Below are 19,350 nucleotides of genomic sequence, written 5' to 3'. Positions count from 1 at the left end.
CCCAACTCTGGGGCTCGGGGCGCCCTCCCCGGGGGCTCATGGCACCCACCCTGGGGGTCGGAGCACCCATCACGCGGGAACCGGGCGCCCTGCCCCGGAGCCTGGGTGCCCACCTCGGGCTGAGAGCGAGGAGAAAGCGGCAGGCGCCTCGACGCTCTCTGGCGGCGCAGAGGCGCCTCCCGAGGGTCTCACGGCCCCGGGAGGACGCGAAGCGACACGGGTCTCCCCCGACCCCAACTCCCCAGAGGCCGTCTCGTGCTGGCCCTGCCACGTTCCCCCGCGGTCCCACTGAGGCCTGAGAGGAAGCGCACAGTGGGCAGGGGGAGCCGCGCGGTGACAGTCGCGGTGCGGCCCAGACCCACCCACCCCCCGCCTGTGGCCGTCTCCTCCCGCGCTCGGCGCTGCCCCCTACAGGCCGTGAGGACCCTCCCGGGCGGCCCCGGACCCACCGCGAGCAGCCCGGGCTCCTGCTCGAGGTCGCCGCCGTCGCGGTGGGGCCAGCTCATCCGGCCGCGGGAACATTGCAGCGGAGCGGACGGCGACGGGAGGTGGCCTCGGGTCCCTGACACCCCCGCCCCACTAGAGCTGTGGTAACTGCCAGTCATTCGTCTGGCGCCCCGAGGGGCAACGACCGCACAGGCCGCGGGGCCCACAGCGGAGGTCCACCGACTCGGGGTGGGGGGAATCTTGGCCACTGCTCCGTCCTCCTACTCCCAGACTCGCGCGCAGGACTCTTTCCCCTCCCACCTAGCTCGGAGAAGGGCCACCCGGACGTTCCCCCCTGGGCTTTCCCAGTGGGTCAGACCCAAGTCACATACAGAAACCAATTCCGTTCCTTTGGGCTCCTTAACTGTGAATTGATACAACTGGTTTCATGGATGCCAGGGCGGGGGTGGGGGTGGGCGGACGGCAAGAGGCGAAGAGCAGAGGACCGCGGCAGAGCCAGTTCTGTGCCCTCTGAGTCTCCCTACAAGGATTTATCACCGTCGTCCCTCCCTTCTAGTGTCCTTCCTGATCCCGCCGCCAGAGATGCCGGCTGGTCCAGCCCTCTGCGGGCCCCGCCCTGCTCAGTCTCATCTTTTTGAGGATAGGATATCCTACTTGGATCACAACAGCCAGTCCCCACTCTCTCTCTTTCTCCCCCGGTTACCCCCAGTCCCAATGCTTCAGGTAGAGTGACCGGCCTAAAAATCATTTGAGCGAGGTCACTGATCAGGTCGCACCCCCGCTCAAATACCTCGCCTGGAACTTCATCCCTCTAGCCAGACAGGGCTCAAACTCACAGCGTGGTACCCGAGGCCCCGCCCAGCCTGACGCCACCCTTCTCTACATCCCAGGCTCCCTGGCTCTAGCCTCCAGCTCTTCTCTAGCACCCCAGCCATTCCCCAACTAGGTATTTCCTTTTCTGGGAATTCGCCTCCCGCAGGGAGCGAAAGAAAAACTGATAGTCCGCTGGGGGGTGAACTTAAAGACTTTGGTTTCATTAGCATGGTGTTGTAGCAAACTGCCAAGCAGCCTCTATGGAAAGGGCTCCATATACCGATACAAACCCGCCCTTGCCTCTGAAGCAACTTCAAATACCTTGATATTATTCTTGGGGGCGTTTTAATTCTTCTGATCTTCTGGATTCATATTTTTTTTTAACCCATCAGACAGGCTTTTATCCATCTCTTGCCAACCTGGGCCTAGAAGCTCACAAACTTAAATATTTCCACATGGATGGACAACAATGTTTTAATAGTTAATTCAGTCCCATCCCTTTTTTTCCTCCCCCACCCCCACCAGATTTGGTTCAAAAAAAATTTTTTTGTCTTGTGATAGTTTTTACACAAAAATATGTTCAAATAATTCAAGTCAGTTTCTTAATCTACTTTAATTTATAGCTGTAGCATCCTGTGAGTATGCTGTGGTGGAGAAATGGAAGAAAGCTGGGCCTTTATTCCTAAAGTTCTCTAACTTTGGTATTTTGAATAAATGCCTGGAGGTATCTGTGCCCTTTCCTGCATTTACCAATCACTAGTAAAATGCTATGAGAGTAATATATCCTGCAACTCATACCATGAGTTTCCTCAGTTGAATGAGAACATATAGAGATTTAAACCTCCAGGATGCTTTTTATAAAACCATCATCTAATTCACCTAATGTTCTCCAAAATGAGCGCCCATCCATCTCACTGGATTCCCAACAGGTCAAACCAGGGAGACTTCATTGAAATAGATTTGGCATTTAAATTAAAATGTTTCCCAAAGTATCTTGGCAGACCTGTAACTAATGATGCCAGAAGCCCAAGGCCTGTGCCAGGTTCCTTTTTATCCCCATAAGTGCTTGTCTCCCACAAGCCACTGGTCACACGCCTACTGTTACAGCTATACTTCTATTCCCACAAACAGCCAGACTGTAGGTACCATTTCTCCTACATGGTAATGGGAAGCAGCATGATCCTCTGATATGTGCAATTCTTGGCTCCCAGCAGGCTTCTTTAATAGCTAAACAGATTTTTTTTTTTTTATCACAAATAGCATGGTAAGCAATTGTTTCTCCTCTTTCTTGCTTGTCTCTCTGAAGTTACTAAATGATTGCTTTCCATTTATCTTATTCTGTGAGCAATGTTATTGAAGAAATTGTAAATATTTTGCCAAAATTCTTGCTAAAGTGTTTTTATGGCATTGTGGAAATTCATAGAAGTTAGAGTTAGAAAAAGAGCCAAAATATCATAGTCATTCTTTAGCAAATACTGTCTAATGGTTCCTTCAGACTAATTTTCAGAGCAAAGCAGTAAGAGGTAGGCAAGACATTGATAAAATGTCCATTCTGGATAACTCCATGGTGCTTATGCCAATTTACTATAGCTATATACCAATGGTTAGATTCTGGTGAATAACACTGACTTCTTGCTGTCATCTATACTCTTGTAAGTTATGAATTCATATCTAGTTTCCAGTTTGCAGGCTCTAACATTATGACTCTCTAAATTTTTCTGACTCACTGAATAGTTGGCCTTCACATTATTTTTTTTTCCTTGATGTATTATGAAAATTTTCTTTCCCAAATCTCAATCTCATTTTCTTTGCTGTATTTCTCTAAAGATGCAATTAAACCTCTGAATTTTCACATTCAACTGCTCCCATATGTTTAATGTGAGAGCTTATTAGAGCAGAAAGAAGACCAAAATACTTTAAGGAAACAGCAGATCATATTAATATACTGGTCTACCATGGCTATCCATTTGCTTCCTGAGTTAATCCAAGATGTTGATTTTAATCTATTATGCTCCTAAAGCTCGGATTATGTTTATTTTATCATGATTCTCAACAAGAAATATGTAGCAACTACCTTTCTTCCTAGGCAACAGTGAGGCAAGTTAGACCTGCCAAAAGCTTTCATTTGCATATTCTTCCTCTCCTCTAACACTAAAGATTCTTCACCCATTTTCCTTGAAGCCATCTTCTCCAAGCGTATATGGTAGCCAAGAAGTTAGGCACTCAGGGAATTACATCGACACTTTCTAGCCACTGAGGAACCACTGTGTGAATTCATTAAATTGTTCTCAGTGGCTGTTGAGTTGGGTAGCACTTTGAGGGAATCTGTTAATTACTGGAGATTTGATAGAGTTATTCTATCAACAAAAGTAATAATATGATTTGGTCTAAAAATATCTGTTGCTTATCACACTTCTTTTGTAAATTCTTACGTATATAATTGTGTTTCTACTATCATTGTATTACAAGAGTCATTGCATACTCAAATGCCTGTAGGAGCCACATAAATAATGCAATGAGTAAAGCTGGAAGGATTTGTTTGATAAGAGCATCATAATTTATAGTTTTCTAACAGTGGTATCTTTGCATATCAAATGCAGAGGGATACTCTTCCTGATTCATCTTTGGTTTTCCAATTTTGAAAGAGCCTTGGATATAAGAAATATTTCACTTTCCTCTTAACTCTAAGAAAAACAGTATGAACATAATGATAAATAGCAACTGACACTCAGCAATATGGAGTTGTAGGGATTAGATAACCTAGTGAGGAACCTTATTGCTGTCATGAGAGAATCCTGGCCCAATGCTGCCAGGATCATCTTATTTCTCCAGAGAAGTAAAAATCTGAAATATAAAACATGCTAGTGTATTAGTTCATTCTGTTAATAAAAGGATACTCACCAAGTGAGGTCTCCATATATTGTTCTTTATATAGTTTATAGAGGCCTTTTTTTTTTTCTATCCTGTTAAGCAAAGCATAACAAATACTTTCCAAATTTTGCATTTTTTGGATCATATCAATCTGATTTTCGAGGACGGATTTACTTTAATGAGTTTAAAAAGGCCAAGTCCAATGACTATATCATTTTACACATCCCAATGTGTGATGTATGGCTCCCAACTGACTTTCCTTCATCTACCCACTCTGAATTCCCAACCCCAGAACTAGTTCATTTCTGACATCTGAAACTCAAAAACCCATTGTCTATCCCAAAACTGCCCTTTCAACAGTCCCATTTCCTTACTTGCCCCAAACCAATCTGCCAGCCTTAGTAAGACCTTTAATTCTTCCACTCCATCCCATCTTCTCAATCCATCAGCACTCCTGTGTGTACTTTTTTCTCTACCCAGCCTGGGCCTCATGACCCAGACTTTCAACCACATTCTCACCAGCATCTTAGACCCTTCACATCATTGTCCTTTGGTTGTGCCTACTTTGCTAGTCTATAGCCTTGCATAACTCCAACCATGACTTTCTCCATACATGCCCCCAGGCTGCTACTCTGCTAGAGAAAAGAACTCATATAGCCATGCTGACTGGACAAGTGAATGACCCGTATTCAGCAGGGCCTTTGGTGCTCTTAGGCAGTAATTTATCCTTTGCTAATTGATGCCAATTTCTATTCTTCAAACCATTCCTCTCCAAATCCCAACTGGTCCACTGCCCCTCCATCTCAGCAGTAGTCCTACTTCACATGGACAATAAGATACATCAAGAAATAAACTGCTTTAAATTTTCTTACATCCCACTGATCCTTACCTCACCCATCACCTCTGCTGTCTTAAACTTATCCAAAATCAGAAACCATCTATGAATGTCTTATATGATTATCGGACTCTTCTGTTCTGATGTGATTGTTCTTTCTTTGGGGACCACAAGGTTTTGTAAACCTCCTTGGGGTAGGAGTGGAGTCTTCCCTGAAAGAGTGGCCAGTCTCAATGTCAGTCATACAAAGACAAGAATCAAGGGTTTGGAAGGCAGCCGTAGACCAAAGAGAGGAAATGTTTTCCTCCTTCTGGGCCACCTTTTCTTGGGCCTGGTATCTCAGGTCTTCATGGTGCTTCTGGGCAGTGAGGAGGAGAATAGGGCCTCCAGGAGACAGGAGGTAAAGGAGCTGCTTTCATCAGAAACCCCTTAAGACTGTGCCTGTGCCTTCTAAGAATAAAGACATTGTGTGGTCAGTTTAAAGTTGCTTTCTGTGGTGTAATTCACCCAAGCTGTTAGGGGAATTATAGCACCTCTCAGCTGCTCCATTATAGATAAGGGGATGGACGGTCTGTGGGAAAAAAAAAAAAAAAAGGAGCCTCTTATCTGCCTGCATCCCTAGCCAGTGTGATGACTGCAGCAGCCATTAGATTCTAGGGGAAAGTGAATCCCTCAGGCAAAGAGACAGGTGGTGCCCCTTGGAGTTCCTCTCTCCTTTGCAAACCTGGCAGAACTGGAACAGTTCTTCCACCTCCCCTGCCTTGCTTAGTCACATGTCTTCATCCATTTCTCTTTCTATTGGCTGCTTTCTTTCCACATATAAATATATTCTAGACATGTCCTCCTAAAATTTTTTTTTAGTTATCAGCCTATCGTAACTGATTTTCTTCTTCTTCTACTGAAACTGCCCTCCTAAAGGTCATGGTTGACATCATAATTAACTTTTTAGTCTTTATCTTTCTTGACCTTTGTGGAATATCTGACATTGCTTACTCTCCTTGTATCATTGAAACTCTTTTCCCTGCAGAGATTCTCTGCCCAGTTGTGCCACAGAAATCTCAAACTAATGTACCTTAGGTTTAATTCACCAAATATGTGTTCCATACATCTATTCTCCTGTACTCCATATTTATTTTAGTGGTACTCTACCCACAAAGTAGCCTTACTGAAGAAATTGGCATCAGCCTTAATCCCCTGCACCCTTTGTTCCAGTTAACTATTAAGGCATAGTTAATCATGTAAATCAGCCTAGAAATGGCTCTCAAACCCATTTCCACCACAGTGGCCGGGTTTACCATTGGGTTTGCTGATGACATTTGGGACTATTCCAGTAACCATCCAATCCTGCCTGACTCTAGTCCCTCTCTACTTCAATCTAGTTCTCGAATCACCGGTCAGAATTGTCCTGGGGCAGGGAGGAGATCACTTCTCAAAGTCTCCAACAATTCCACTTCAAGACAAAATTCATTCTCCTTAGCAGACATACATGGCCCATCATAACCTGATCCCCAGCGTCATCTCCTACCCAGATATGCTTCCTACATGCCAGTCAGACTGATCTGTTTCCCTGAAAAGGCTGTCCATTCTCACCTTCTGTGTGCTTGCTTACAGTGTCCACTAGGTTTATAATTCCAGTTTCCCTCTCTCCATTGGAAGAACTTAGAGGCCCCCTTCAAGAAAGTAAAATGTTTCTTCCTTTGATATGATGTTCCTGACTCCAGAAGACAGGCTCTTAAAGCCCTTAGTACATAGTTCTACTACAGCTTTCATTATACTATATTGTAATTATTTATTTATGAGTCTTTTCCTTGTATAAGTATGAGCTCAAGAGAGTACAACGAGTCTTCTCCATAACAATTGAGCATATCGGAGTTTGATACAAACAGGATTCACCTTCAAACTCTATACCAGCCCAGGACCTGACATATAATAGATCCTCAATACTTTTTTTTTTAATTAATAAAGCTTTTCAAAAATCCATCTTTACCCCTTATATGCTTATAAAGTCCTTTCTTATTTCATTAGACCTCTTTCTTTGCAATGATGAGTATGTCTTATTCCATGCCTTCCAATTTTTCTTCCCTTTTTTTTCTTCTTATCTGATACAAATGAATTTATTCATGTAGCTATCATCTGTTAAGTATACCTATACTTGGTTAAAAGACTATATTTTATGCCATAGGAGAAGGTGACTAGGAGTTTGGGGTAGAAGGGAGGTTTATTTTCTATTCTGCATGCACTACAGTTCCATTTATTTATTTGTTTGTTAGTTTGTTTGTTTGTTTGTTTTTACACTTACATCACCTGGTCTTCCTAGGTGGTCTCCTATCGAAGTACTAACCAGGCCCGACCCTGCTTCGCTTCCGAGAACAGATGGAATTGGGTGTGTTCGGGGTGGCATAGCCATAGACTAGTTCCAGTTTTAAAAGTAATTAAAAATAATAAATTAAAGGAGCAATCCCAGCCCTGCCATGGGTCAGTAAAAAATCCTGACCTAGCTTTGAGACGTAGAATATAGCAAAACCTGGCCAGACCAAAAGCATTACCCCTTCCAGCTTGGCATGCTGCCTTAATTAGTTAGAAATTCTCACAATTAGCAATACACAACACAAAAGAGGACAACATCTCCAGAAGGCTGCTGTTAAGATGTACAAATTACCTGGAGAAAGGACACTTCCCTAGACAGCTCCCACTTAAGCACATTAGCAAAAAATTAGCCAGATGTCTTTTTTGGCAGAGACATATGGGGGCCACATGAGAGAGAGAAAAGACAGGTTAATCTAATTACCCAGAAGGTAGAAGACAAGGCTCAAGACACTAGCCACCCCTGACTCCAAAACCAAAACACACACACACACATACACACACACACAAGGGGGAGGGAGGGGTCTTAGGGCAAAGGAAGAGAGATTGGGAGCCATGTGTTGTGGTTTTATAATTTGGCTCTGTATCTGTCCCGGAACAGAGAAACACCTAGGAGGAGGCTTAGGAAGGGAGTGAACCTAGGTTTTAAAAGAACCGATGGAGCTGGCCATTCAGAAGGCCATTCCGGGGAAGTCAGAGAGCACAAACTAAGAAACATTCAAGTTCCCCTCCTCGTCACCAGTTCCCACGCAAACACTTTTTGTGTTATTAAACCTTAGTTAGAGATGATGTGGAGGGTGCCCTAAATGATCTTTTAAAATCATGTGACCATATAAATAGAAGATCTTGAGCTGAACTGGGACTAGCAGAAGAAGAGAAGAAGTAGATAAACTGCGGTCACAGGGATTTTAGGCTCCAGAGAGAGGAAATCTTCCTTGTGCTGCCATCAGGCACTGGTATGCATGACCAAGGGGGCCTTGGAATTTCCTTTTCACAAGAACCTTAAGAACAGGATGGGCAATTATCTACCGGGATCATCTGGACAGTTGCAGCCTGAAGGCAAAGGTCATCATGAATGACTCCATTGACCTGCTGATTCTAGGAGTTTAAGCACAGATTTTTAAAACTTTTTTTAAGGTCAAGTTAGATACTGGGATTTATTTTGTTTTCCACTTCTTGATAGTCTTTATTTATTGGAATTACTCTTTGGTGTGATATAATGAAATGTTTCAGCCCTCTTCCACTCACTTGTATTTCTCATTGGAGTGTCTAAGTCTCTTATCTTTTGATGTCTTGAAATTGAATACCTTTGTAGTTATATATTCCCATAGACTGACTTCTAAGTGTTTCACATAATCGGTCCATTTTTCCTACCTTTTAAATTAGGTTCCCTGGTTTCCCTTTTTCATTGAGCCAAAGATGCCAGGACGTTCTCTTCACTGGGTAGATTCTCCACTTAGTGAGTTATAAAATGGCCCTTTTCCTAACATGGTTAACTTTTCTGATGCTAAGGACTTACTGCGTTTGTAATACAATTAGGGACAAAGTGTCTAGTAGAGTACAATGTTAATGCAATTAGAGTATGTGGAGCAATTTTAAATCACCCTCAATCTCTAGTTCTATAATGGGCACCTGCGGTTTTTAACTGTTATATCCAAAATAAAATTTTTATCACCATATTCTCTAGTGTCCTACTCAGTCTTATTGTCCCCATGAACACTTTACACGTTAAACCATCTCTATGTTCTTTTATCTGTCTGTCTTCCTACGAAGACCATATTAGTCTACACTGATATTTCAGCCATAAAAACGATCCTAACCATCTCTCTGCCTCCCTTTTCCGTTTATACACACAGCTTAAATCTTAAGTCTTTCATAAGCCCTTTCTCTGCAGTGGTGTGTAAACACTTCATTCCAACAGTCTACTCTCACTCTTACTTGAAGGGAAATTCAAGCCTTCTGTCTAATTTGGGATGTTACGAAGCAGCCTGGCTATGTGAATCAGACCCCAGACCTGAGATGCTCTGGCTGGGATTACAGACCAGAATGCTTGACATTTGGTCATTGCTTGACAGTGACACAAATCCTTTAAACCTTGGGGATTTCATTTTCCTCCTTAGTCACACAGGGATAAAAACACTGACCTGCCTCCTGGCATGGATGCTGACCAACATTTGCAAACATTAAAGAAAGGTATAAATGGAAAAGGTAGCAATTTGAGCTGATAAATAATTTTCTCAAAACGTCATCAGACCCACAAGATTTCTCTGGCACACATAGGAAGTCAAAGCCTCGTCTCTATTTAATGTACTTCCCTTCTCACTGGTCATCATAAAGGTGAGTTTAGGGTACAATAAATGTTTCACAGTAAAAATTCCCAGGTTCCCTAATTCCAGAACCCCAATCAGTGGCCCCCTTATTTTCATTTTGAGTATAATGTCTGCTCAATCACAGAATATGAGTATTTGTTGGAACATACAAACTACATTCCCTCCGTAGTACTGTTGACAACTGATTCCTGTACGTTACACTGACTTAGGGTTGTTTCACTCCCCACTAACTCACGCAGTATGTTATAAAACATTTTAGTCTCTAGTGCATATCATGAGCTAATAATTCTGAAGAGAAAGAAACGTAAAACAATGAGAGGACAGAAACTGTGTCTTTCTAAGTAGTGATCTCATAGAAAAGAGAGAGGTTAGCCCAGCGCCAGAGACAGCAATGGAAAAAACTATTCAATCCAGAAAGGTGGATGAGAAATGAGGCTGGCTTATGGGCTGAGAATAGGACTATTCCTAAGTATCAAAGTGAAAGAAAGCATTAGAATTAGAGTGATCCTTCTGCAGCTGGCTCAAGAGACCAACTTGTTTCTGGGATGATTGGAATAGGAGGAAAGAACCAAGTCCATATTGTATCAAGCCACAGGGCAGAGCACATGGGTATCTTGGAATGAGCAGGGCATTTGAGAAGTGGCCTCACATCCCTATTCAGGCCTGAACACAGACCCTCAGGAATGAGTACACAGGGGCCCTAGGGTGGGTCTATTTTGAGAGTTATGGATTTATTTCACTAAGACTCTGTCTCTAGGATCTGGAGGTGGGGTCTGTGAGTGGATTTCAGCCTGTGGCAGCAGCTCCACTAAAAATAAATAAATAAATAAATAAATAAATAAATAAATAAATAATCTGAATTTGAGGAAAGAGAGGAGTGAGGCAGAGGGAATCAGGGTCTATAAGCAATATAGAACATGCTTTTCTTCTGAGCCAACAGCCTCCTTCAGTGAGCAAAAGGAAAGGAGGAATGCCATGGTGAGACCAGGAAGAGGGGTAGGCTGGACACATCTATTCTCACTTCACAGATGAGGCTAGAGAGGTACTTTCAAAGTTCGTAACTTTTCCAGAACCCAGTATGGTTCCAAAGTCTATTAACTTAGCCACTATGCATTCTGAGGGGGTGAAAAAAAAGCCAGGACTTCCTCCTTGACAGTCTAGCCCAAGAGGAATGGGTAGCTAAGGGGACACATCAATATTTACGTATTATTTTCAGCAGATTGGGACCCAGTTGTTATCCTGGTCAGCTATTCCTTTGCTAGGGTCACACAGACCTGGAGAATTCCTCCCACATCCCTTCCTGAGGTCACCTGAGACAACATCTCAGAATATTCAGCCAGAACCACCATCTTGGTGTAGCATGCAGTGAGCACTTCCTATATACCAGGCAACATTTCAAGGGCTTCTCATGCCTCACTTCACTTAGCCCTCACTGAAACTGATACATAGCTACTGTTATTTTCTCCATTTCACAAATGGGAGGACTAAGAAAGCTCAGAAAGGTGAGTAACTTGCTTAAGGTCAAACCACAGAGGAGAGACAAACCAGTCTCAAACTCAAATCTTCAGGAATGCTCTGATGGTTTTAACCCTGTCCTGCCCTATGGCAGCTCTATTTCCCAGAATGCATCAAGATAGTTAAGCTACCTCCTTCACTCCTTAAGAGAAGGACTGTGTGAAGAAAAGGGAATTTTGTACCTCTGGATGATGGGAGTGTATGGATGGCTAAGCCTGAGAGTGTGGCATAAAAGGATCATAGGCTTGAAATTCTAAGTGCATGAGAGCAAGCCTAATCCTCTTGGTGCTAACAGGTCGGGGAAGATGAGAGTTCTTCAGCTGTGTGGGAGGGAGGGAGGTTAGAGGCAGAGCTTACTTGTGCTCCCGCTGCTGCTCCAGGCAAAAGCCCTGGTGGGGCCTGAGCTGAGTACCATCTGTTGGACACCTGACCACAAGTTCCTCTGGAAGTAATAAAAACAATATTTGACAATAAATGAAAGAGGCGCAAGGAGAGAACTTTTAGCAGCGATTTCACCCTGGGGTTGGGGAAGAGCTAGAAAGGAAGAGGACTTTCCCAAGCTGTCTGGCTGGAATTGGATCTCATTTAGATGATGGAATGGATTATCTAGAAAATCCAACAAATCATCTCCAATCGGCTTGAGATAAAAAATAAGTTCAGCAAATTCACAGGATATAAGGAACAAGCAGGACCAGTTCCACAATTTGAGGCAGCCCACTGCAAAATGAAAATGCAGAGCCTTTTATTCAGAAATTATTAAGAATTTCAAGACGGTGACAGCAGAGCATTAAACCAAGGGCAGGGCTCCTCTGAGGGCAGAACCCTGTATGACTACATGGGTTGAAACACCTTTGAAGCCAGTTCTTGATCAAGGCATATGTACAAGTTGGCCAAGTACAAGGAGAAATTCATAGAAATATAACTGAAGATCTCAGGACTAAAGAAATATGGCAGAATCTGTAGACAAATGGCAGAGAAACAATACAGTGGAAAAAACATATGAAAACAAAGTTGAGCTAACAGACATATGGAAAGTATTGAATCACAGAGAAGGGATTATAAGGAGTCTTTCTAATTATGCAAATAAGCATATACTGGGATAGAAAAATGAACTTATTTCATGCAAAATATAATAGCATGAAATCTGTGAAATCATATTTTCATACCATAATATAACAATAAAAATAATTTAATTATTTTCAATATAATTAAATAGGAAAAACAGAGTTCTACAAAAACAAATCACATGAAAATTAAAATTGAAAATACAATATTAATGTATATAGAAGAAAGCTATAGTAAACTCTTTTTTTTTAAATAGCAACCATATAAGTACAACATATAATAATGAGGTGCTGAAGAAATATACTAGGAAGAAAATTTATATCCTTAAGTGTATATTAATAATAAAACGAGACTAGAAACACCATGAATTAATTTTGAACCTAAAGAACTTTAAAATAGAATAATGTAATGAACCAAAACAAAGTAGGAAAATAAAAATAAAACAAAAAATTTAACATAAAAGAATGATAATAGAAATGAGCCAAAAGAACAGTAGTTTGCATTCTGACAAAATGGACAAAATTGATAAACCATTGACCCAATGAAAAAGAGAAATAACAAATTAATGGGATCAAGGAAAGACAAAAGAGCATAGATTTTGTTAAATGTTAAAAAGCATTGTTCTTGGCTATAAGTGCATAGCTAAATGATTTAATAATCATATTATTTCTCACAAATATGTAATAAAAATATATGCAACAAGAAATAGAAAACATTATTAATTAATGATATATAAATAGAAAAAGTTAGGTATTATGACCCTGACAACTTAACTGCAGAAATATTCTAAGCTTTTAAAGTATAAAGAACCCTATACTACTTAAATTGCTCCTCAAATATATTTTTTAAAGTATGGCATATTTACTTAGAGGACAATATTTCCTAAATAAACTTGTTGAGTCTTGGTTATTGAGCTAGAGCAATCTCATTAATGAAACGAAGATGCAAAACCTTAAGCAAAATCTTAGCAAACAAAAGTTATAGATTAAAAATTTGTCCAATATGGATAATGCAGGATTTACTCCAAGAATAAAAAGTTGGTATGTTATAGAAAAGTGTTGAATAAAATTAATCATAAAAAATAAGCAAAATAAGTACAGTGGATTACTGCCTTTTTATAATAAAGCATAGATACTTTAATAGCAAAAGCCAAATATAAATGCTAACATAATGTATTCAAGAAGAAAAAACAGATACGCACAAGGAAGATTGAATTTTTAAATTCTGGTTTTGCAAGTTAGTGCAGCTAGAAATAAACAAAAATATTAAAGATAATTAAGAAAAGATCAAAGGAATTAGGAGTCGCAAAATTCAATCACATTCTCTTATACTGATGACACACCAGTAGTAAATACAAGAGTTCCCATTAAAACAATAAAAAAAAGGTTAATGATGTCAGCTCAGAAAAAACTGGTTTTAAAAAATTATCAAACCCAGAAAGAAAAAAAAAGAAATATATAGTACATAAATCAGAAATCAAGTACCTGGGAAGCCGAAAATTGGAAAAGATGACAATATTTTTAAGTTACGAGAAAGATTTAATATACTATAAATTCAAAGTTCTCATAATATAATATATAGATCTTTATTAATTAATGGTGTACATCATCTGGATACATAAGAAACCAATAATACCAAATACTATTTTAAAGATGTGATTGTACTCATTATATTCAAGTATATTATAAATTATTTAAATAATTATCAAAACACAGGAATTAGATATAAACAATTTGAAAATATAGTCAATCAAATAGAAAATCCATTAATAAATTCAAGGCATTAGATCAGGGATGTCCAAAAGAACTATGTGAGCCATATATGTAATTAAAATTTTTCTAAAAGCCACATTTTAAAAAGTAAAAGAGATGGGTGAGATTGATTTCAATAATGTTTGATTTAATCCAATATATCAAAAATATTATTTCAATGTGTAATCAATATAAAAAGTATTAATGATATATTTTACTTTTTTTTGTTCCAAGTAATCTTTGAGATCCGGTGTGTATTTTATACCTACAGCATGTAACAATGCAGGCTATCCACACTTCATGTAGCTAGTGACTATCATACTGGACAAGACAACATAATGATAATATTTAACAAATTGTTTTTATATATATTAAAAATATATATACATACATAAAAATGACTCCAAAAAAATGAATGCAAGTTTCTTAGTCTATTCAGGCTGCTATAACAAAATACCACAGATTGGGTTGTTTATAAACAAGAGAAATTTATTTCTCACAGTTCTGGAGGCTGGAAAGTCCAAGATCAAGGTGACAATATGGTCACTTTCTGGTGAGAACCCCCTTCCTGGTTCATAGCCAGAAACTTCTTGTGGTGTCCACAGCGGTAGAAGAGGCTAGGGAGCTCTGCGGGGTCTCTTATAAGAGACCTAATCCCATTCATGAGGGCTCCCTCCACCCCACATGACTTAATCACCTCCCAAAGGCCCCGCTTTCTAACACTATCACATTGGGCTTCAGGATTTCCCCATGTGAATTTGGGGAGGCACAAACATTCAGACTTAGGCAAAAAGTATTACCATCATATTATTTATAATATCAGTACATTGAAAATATCCAAATGGCACTAAATAGGGGCCAGGCTAAGAAAATAGTGTGAAATCAACAAAATAAAACATTCTGTAACAAGTCTATAGATACTGTCAATATATACAAAAAAATGAGACTTTAATATTGCGTGAAGTGAACAAATGCCAAACCAAACAATATGCAATGTTTCTTTTAACAATACTAAAAAGCATTTTTGTGCAACGACGAATAACCGAATTGTGAGGAATACAATATTAATATTGTCATAATAGTATAGTATGTAACCATATTCAAAGCAGTTTCACATTAATCATATTTCAATGGATGTAAGGTCTCTTTTCTTATAAAGATATTTCTGTTTGTGAAGGAAGGAAAAGAAATGTATGCTATATTGCAACATAACCACAATAGTTACCAAATTTTGGTTATACAGTACACTTGCACCATGTGTTTGACTTAGGAATACTCAATATACTTACTTACATCTCCCTTTGATGTAATTTTAAATACTGCCAAATTATGTTTTGTTTTTCTCACCTGCAGTTCCAGGAGAGAAATAAGCCCCAATGTCCTAAGACATTCATTTATAGTATGTAATGGATTCACTTATATCTGAAATTGTGTTCACTCAGCTCTCTCAGTCATCTCACCAACAAACCAGTTATAGCTCCAGTTATGTCTTTTTTTTAAATAAAGCTAAAACATTTATGTCTTCGACCTCCAATATTCTTTTTCTTCCTCTAAATACTGCACATTTGGGGACTTTAAGAGGATAAAAATTGTCAGAAGAGGGGATGAAACATGAACTTCTTAATAATTCCACTTGTATCAGTGAACAGACTAGGGCACCATCAGCCCCTGGAGGCTTTCCCAGGAAGATTAATGATCATCCAAAATCAAATGGAAACAAACCAAGGCCAAAGAGCAGTAAATCAAGACCCAAATGAACACACTGAAAGTTCAGCCTTGGATCTTACATCAAACAGAATTTAGTGTTTTGAAAAACACACAAAAACTGGGTGGGGGGTGGAGTGGGGATTGACAAGCTCCATTGCATGAAAAGGCTTTCATTCGCATCAAGCTCAAATAAAATAGAAATGGCCATTGCAAAAAGGTCAAGTGTAGAGGATTTAGCAAAGCTGTTGATAGCTAAGGACCCCTCATTCTATGTTCTACAAAATTTTGTCAAAAATTGAATGGATTCTCATTCATATGGTCATTTCCTGGGGTTGATTCCCTGGGAAACTGACTTTGAGATGGAGATTAATGTATAAGAAGTTTATCAGGAATATTATCAGGATCAACACCCATTAAAACAAAGAGAAAGAAGCAGGATTGGGCAAAGGGAGAGACAGGGTTGTGCTGTAGTTACAACGGAGGCCTTAGCCAGACCTATGGGGAGCTCTGAAGCTGGGATGGCCCTTCAAAGTTCTCCCAGGTTGGTCAAGCAAGGAAGCCAGGCTTTGCACTCTTCTGCTAACTAGTTATTAGATGTGGGCTGCTCTGGAAAGAGGGCATGACCTTCAGTAAGGCAGCTTTTTCTAGCCAAGGGCAATTCTGAAGAGGGTTGGGGGTCATCTAATGACAACACTCCTAATGACTGGGGAAATAGGTCCTTCAGTCCTGAAGGAAGGTATGGGTGATGTATGACAGCATCCACTACATTTCTTTAACAAGTATTTTTTGAGCATCAACTATGTGTCAGGCACTAGGCTCAGGTCTGTGTGGACACAGCTAGAAACAAAGTATTTATGATTCTATTTTTTGAGGATTTTACAATGTCCAAAATAAGAAAACTTCATTACATAATGAAGGTAAATTGAAAACCTTTGACTTAAAAGGCAGTAAGAGCCAATCTGCTTTTGTTTGACATCAAAACCCATTTGTTTTCCCTTTCTCCATTTTAGAGTGGAACCTCAAGAGTTCCTTTAAAAACGATACTAGTCTGGTTCTCTTAAAGGATGGATGGATTGACTTTTTATTGAGATCAAAGAATTATGGAATTTTAAATAGAGAAGAGATTTAGAGATCACATGATATAACCTATCTCCCAAAGTTGGAGACATTCTTTTTGTAGCATCTCAGACACATGGTGATTCAGCTTCCCTTGCATACCTCCAAGGATAGAGAACTCATTATTCAGAGGGGAAGCCTGTTCTATTGTTGGATGACTTCAGTTGTTACTAATGACCTCCACCCATTGATCCTAGTTCTGCTGTGCTGAGCAATACCAAGTATCAATAGTCCTTCAGGTATTGGGAGATACATTCATTTCAGTCTTCTCTATTCCAAGTTAAATATACCCAGTTCTTCTGACTGTATCTCATAAAATTGTATCTTTTAGGCATCTTCCTAGTCTTTTCCCCTGTGTCTATTTCCCTATCACCACTTGACTTAGTTCAGGCCTTAGCCTTACATTGTTGATCCCAATAGGCTCTGAACTGCCCTCCCAGAACCCATTACATTAAAAGCCAGCACTATCTTTTTAAAATACAAATCTGCTAGTCACTCTTTACCTCCTCACCACACTACAATTTGTTTGAATCCAAGATCTCAATCTCTAACATGGCATAGAAGGTCCTTCAAGATGGGTTCCTGCCTATGGTTTGGGCCTCAACTCCCATAACCTCCAATGTGCATCTTATGATTAAAACACCCTCTTCTCTTTGTACATGTTAGCCTCCCTTTCTGCAGTATCCATTTTCTTCTGCCTTTCTAGAGAACTCCTATTTAATCCTCTAAATCTGGTTCAAAAGTCAGCTCCTCTGCGAAGGTAATACTAAAGAAGTTGTAACCATCACTGCACTTCTACAGAACTGTTCAACCTTCTCTTTTTGCATTTATCACATTATTCAGTGATTATCAGTTGTGGGTCTACCTTCCCAATTAGAATGTAAACCTTTGAGAGCAAGGAATTCTGGTCTATTCTTGACATACTGTACTCGAGTACAAGAGTAAATGAATGAATGAATGAGTGAGTGGATCTAAAATACTTTTTAAAACCTTCATTAGCATAATAATCTCCCACTAAATTGTTAATATTTATCATAACCAATCTAGGACATCTTTGCCTTTTGAGTGTGCAATTAAGTTTTTGAACCTGAGGACAGAGATTTACATTTCTCCCTGTAAAGTTTTACCTGCAGATTTCTTGTCTATCATAATAAAGTCTAATCTTAATTCTGTTACCTGTTAATGTTAGCTAGTTCTGTCTCAGTTTTGTACCATTTGTACCACTTTTATACCAGAAAAGGGATAATTTTATGTCTTCAAATAAGTTACGGACAACATGAATGACCAGAATTGGGCTAACGACTCATAACTTCCTCTACTAGCCTCCTTTCAGATGCCAAAATAACAAATTACATCCCCGTGGTGCTATTATAGAAAGTCCAGTCATCTCTTCATCTTGGCATCATTGAAAAAACTAGCCAATCCATTCATTCTTTCTTTGTGATAGAACAGTGGGTCTATCATTAAAGGTCTGTATTTGTTTTAAAGAAGAGGTTCTAATTGATTAGAAATATAAATTAGGACAATTTTCTTGAATTTTTGAAAAGCATATTTCAAAATCTTATCTTTATTCTTGATCCCATGCTTAGTCCACACTGGTGACATGAGTTACATCTTGAACTAATGAAGAGAAGAGAAAAATGTAATTCATTAACATATTACTCGTTCTTTCCTAAAGCCACAATGCAGCCCCTGTCCCATTTTGCTTTCAGAAATTGTGTATTTGAAGGGAAAACATTTTGTTCTAAACACTACTCTAAAAAGATAGATCTTTATGTTGGTCTCTACCTATAACAAAATGGTATAATTAGGCTATAGACTGAAACTTGTCCCATTATACCATTTAGGGTATGTCTCTTATTCTAACATGAAAAACCTTGTTCTCTTTAAGCAGCTTAAAAGCGAGGTCCCTCCAAAAAGATTCTGATCACTCTTTCTATTATTAACTATATACAAGGATAACTGTACTAAAGTCTGGGTGTGCCAAATGGGAAGACAAGGTTCATTTGTAAGATCTAAGAGTAAAAAGGAGAAAAAAATAAATGATTTGTGCTCACTTTTCCAACTCCAGTGCTAGAACCACAGTTGATGCTCAGTAAAAGGTGGTTAACTGAGGAACTGAAATAACATGGCCCCACTGGCTTAAAATGTGGAAACTCATTCCTAATGAGAATCTAAAACGTTATACTCAAAGGGGGAAATCTGGGAATGAAATTTAGAGATTTCCAAATCCCGTTGGAATCTGTAAATTAAATGACATAAAATTTATCCCCATAATGGGTCTCACAAATGTTTTTCATCATGATAAAACTTTAAAACCCACAAAGAAACTTGAAATGTCAACATAACATCTAATATATTTTCGTGCATATTCTGACTTTGAATAAGTCAATCTAACCTTGTTTTCTACTTGCTAAAGAATCTTGTTGACCTATTCCAAGGTTATTGTAACCCTCAGCCCCCAAGAGTCATTTCCGCCCAGTTAAATTGAGATTAAAGTATTATTCACTAAACTGAAACATTTTAAGAAAACTCA

At 39.5% G+C, this 19,350-nt stretch overlaps 1 pseudogene; it reads right to left on the bottom strand.

The window, feature by feature from the left end:
- Positions 1 to 7,258: 7,258 nt before the first annotated feature.
- Positions 7,259 to 7,377, bottom strand: LOC111736826 (annotated as a pseudogene).
- Positions 7,378 to 19,350: the final 11,973 nt, after the last annotated feature.

This window comes from Pteropus vampyrus, unplaced genomic scaffold (genome assembly GCF_000151845.1).
Source record: "Pteropus vampyrus isolate Shadow unplaced genomic scaffold, Pvam_2.0 Scaffold1, whole genome shotgun sequence".
NCBI classification, from domain to species: Eukaryota; Metazoa; Chordata; class Mammalia; order Chiroptera; family Pteropodidae; genus Pteropus; species Pteropus vampyrus.
This window is presented reverse-complemented; position numbering and strand designations above follow the sequence as displayed.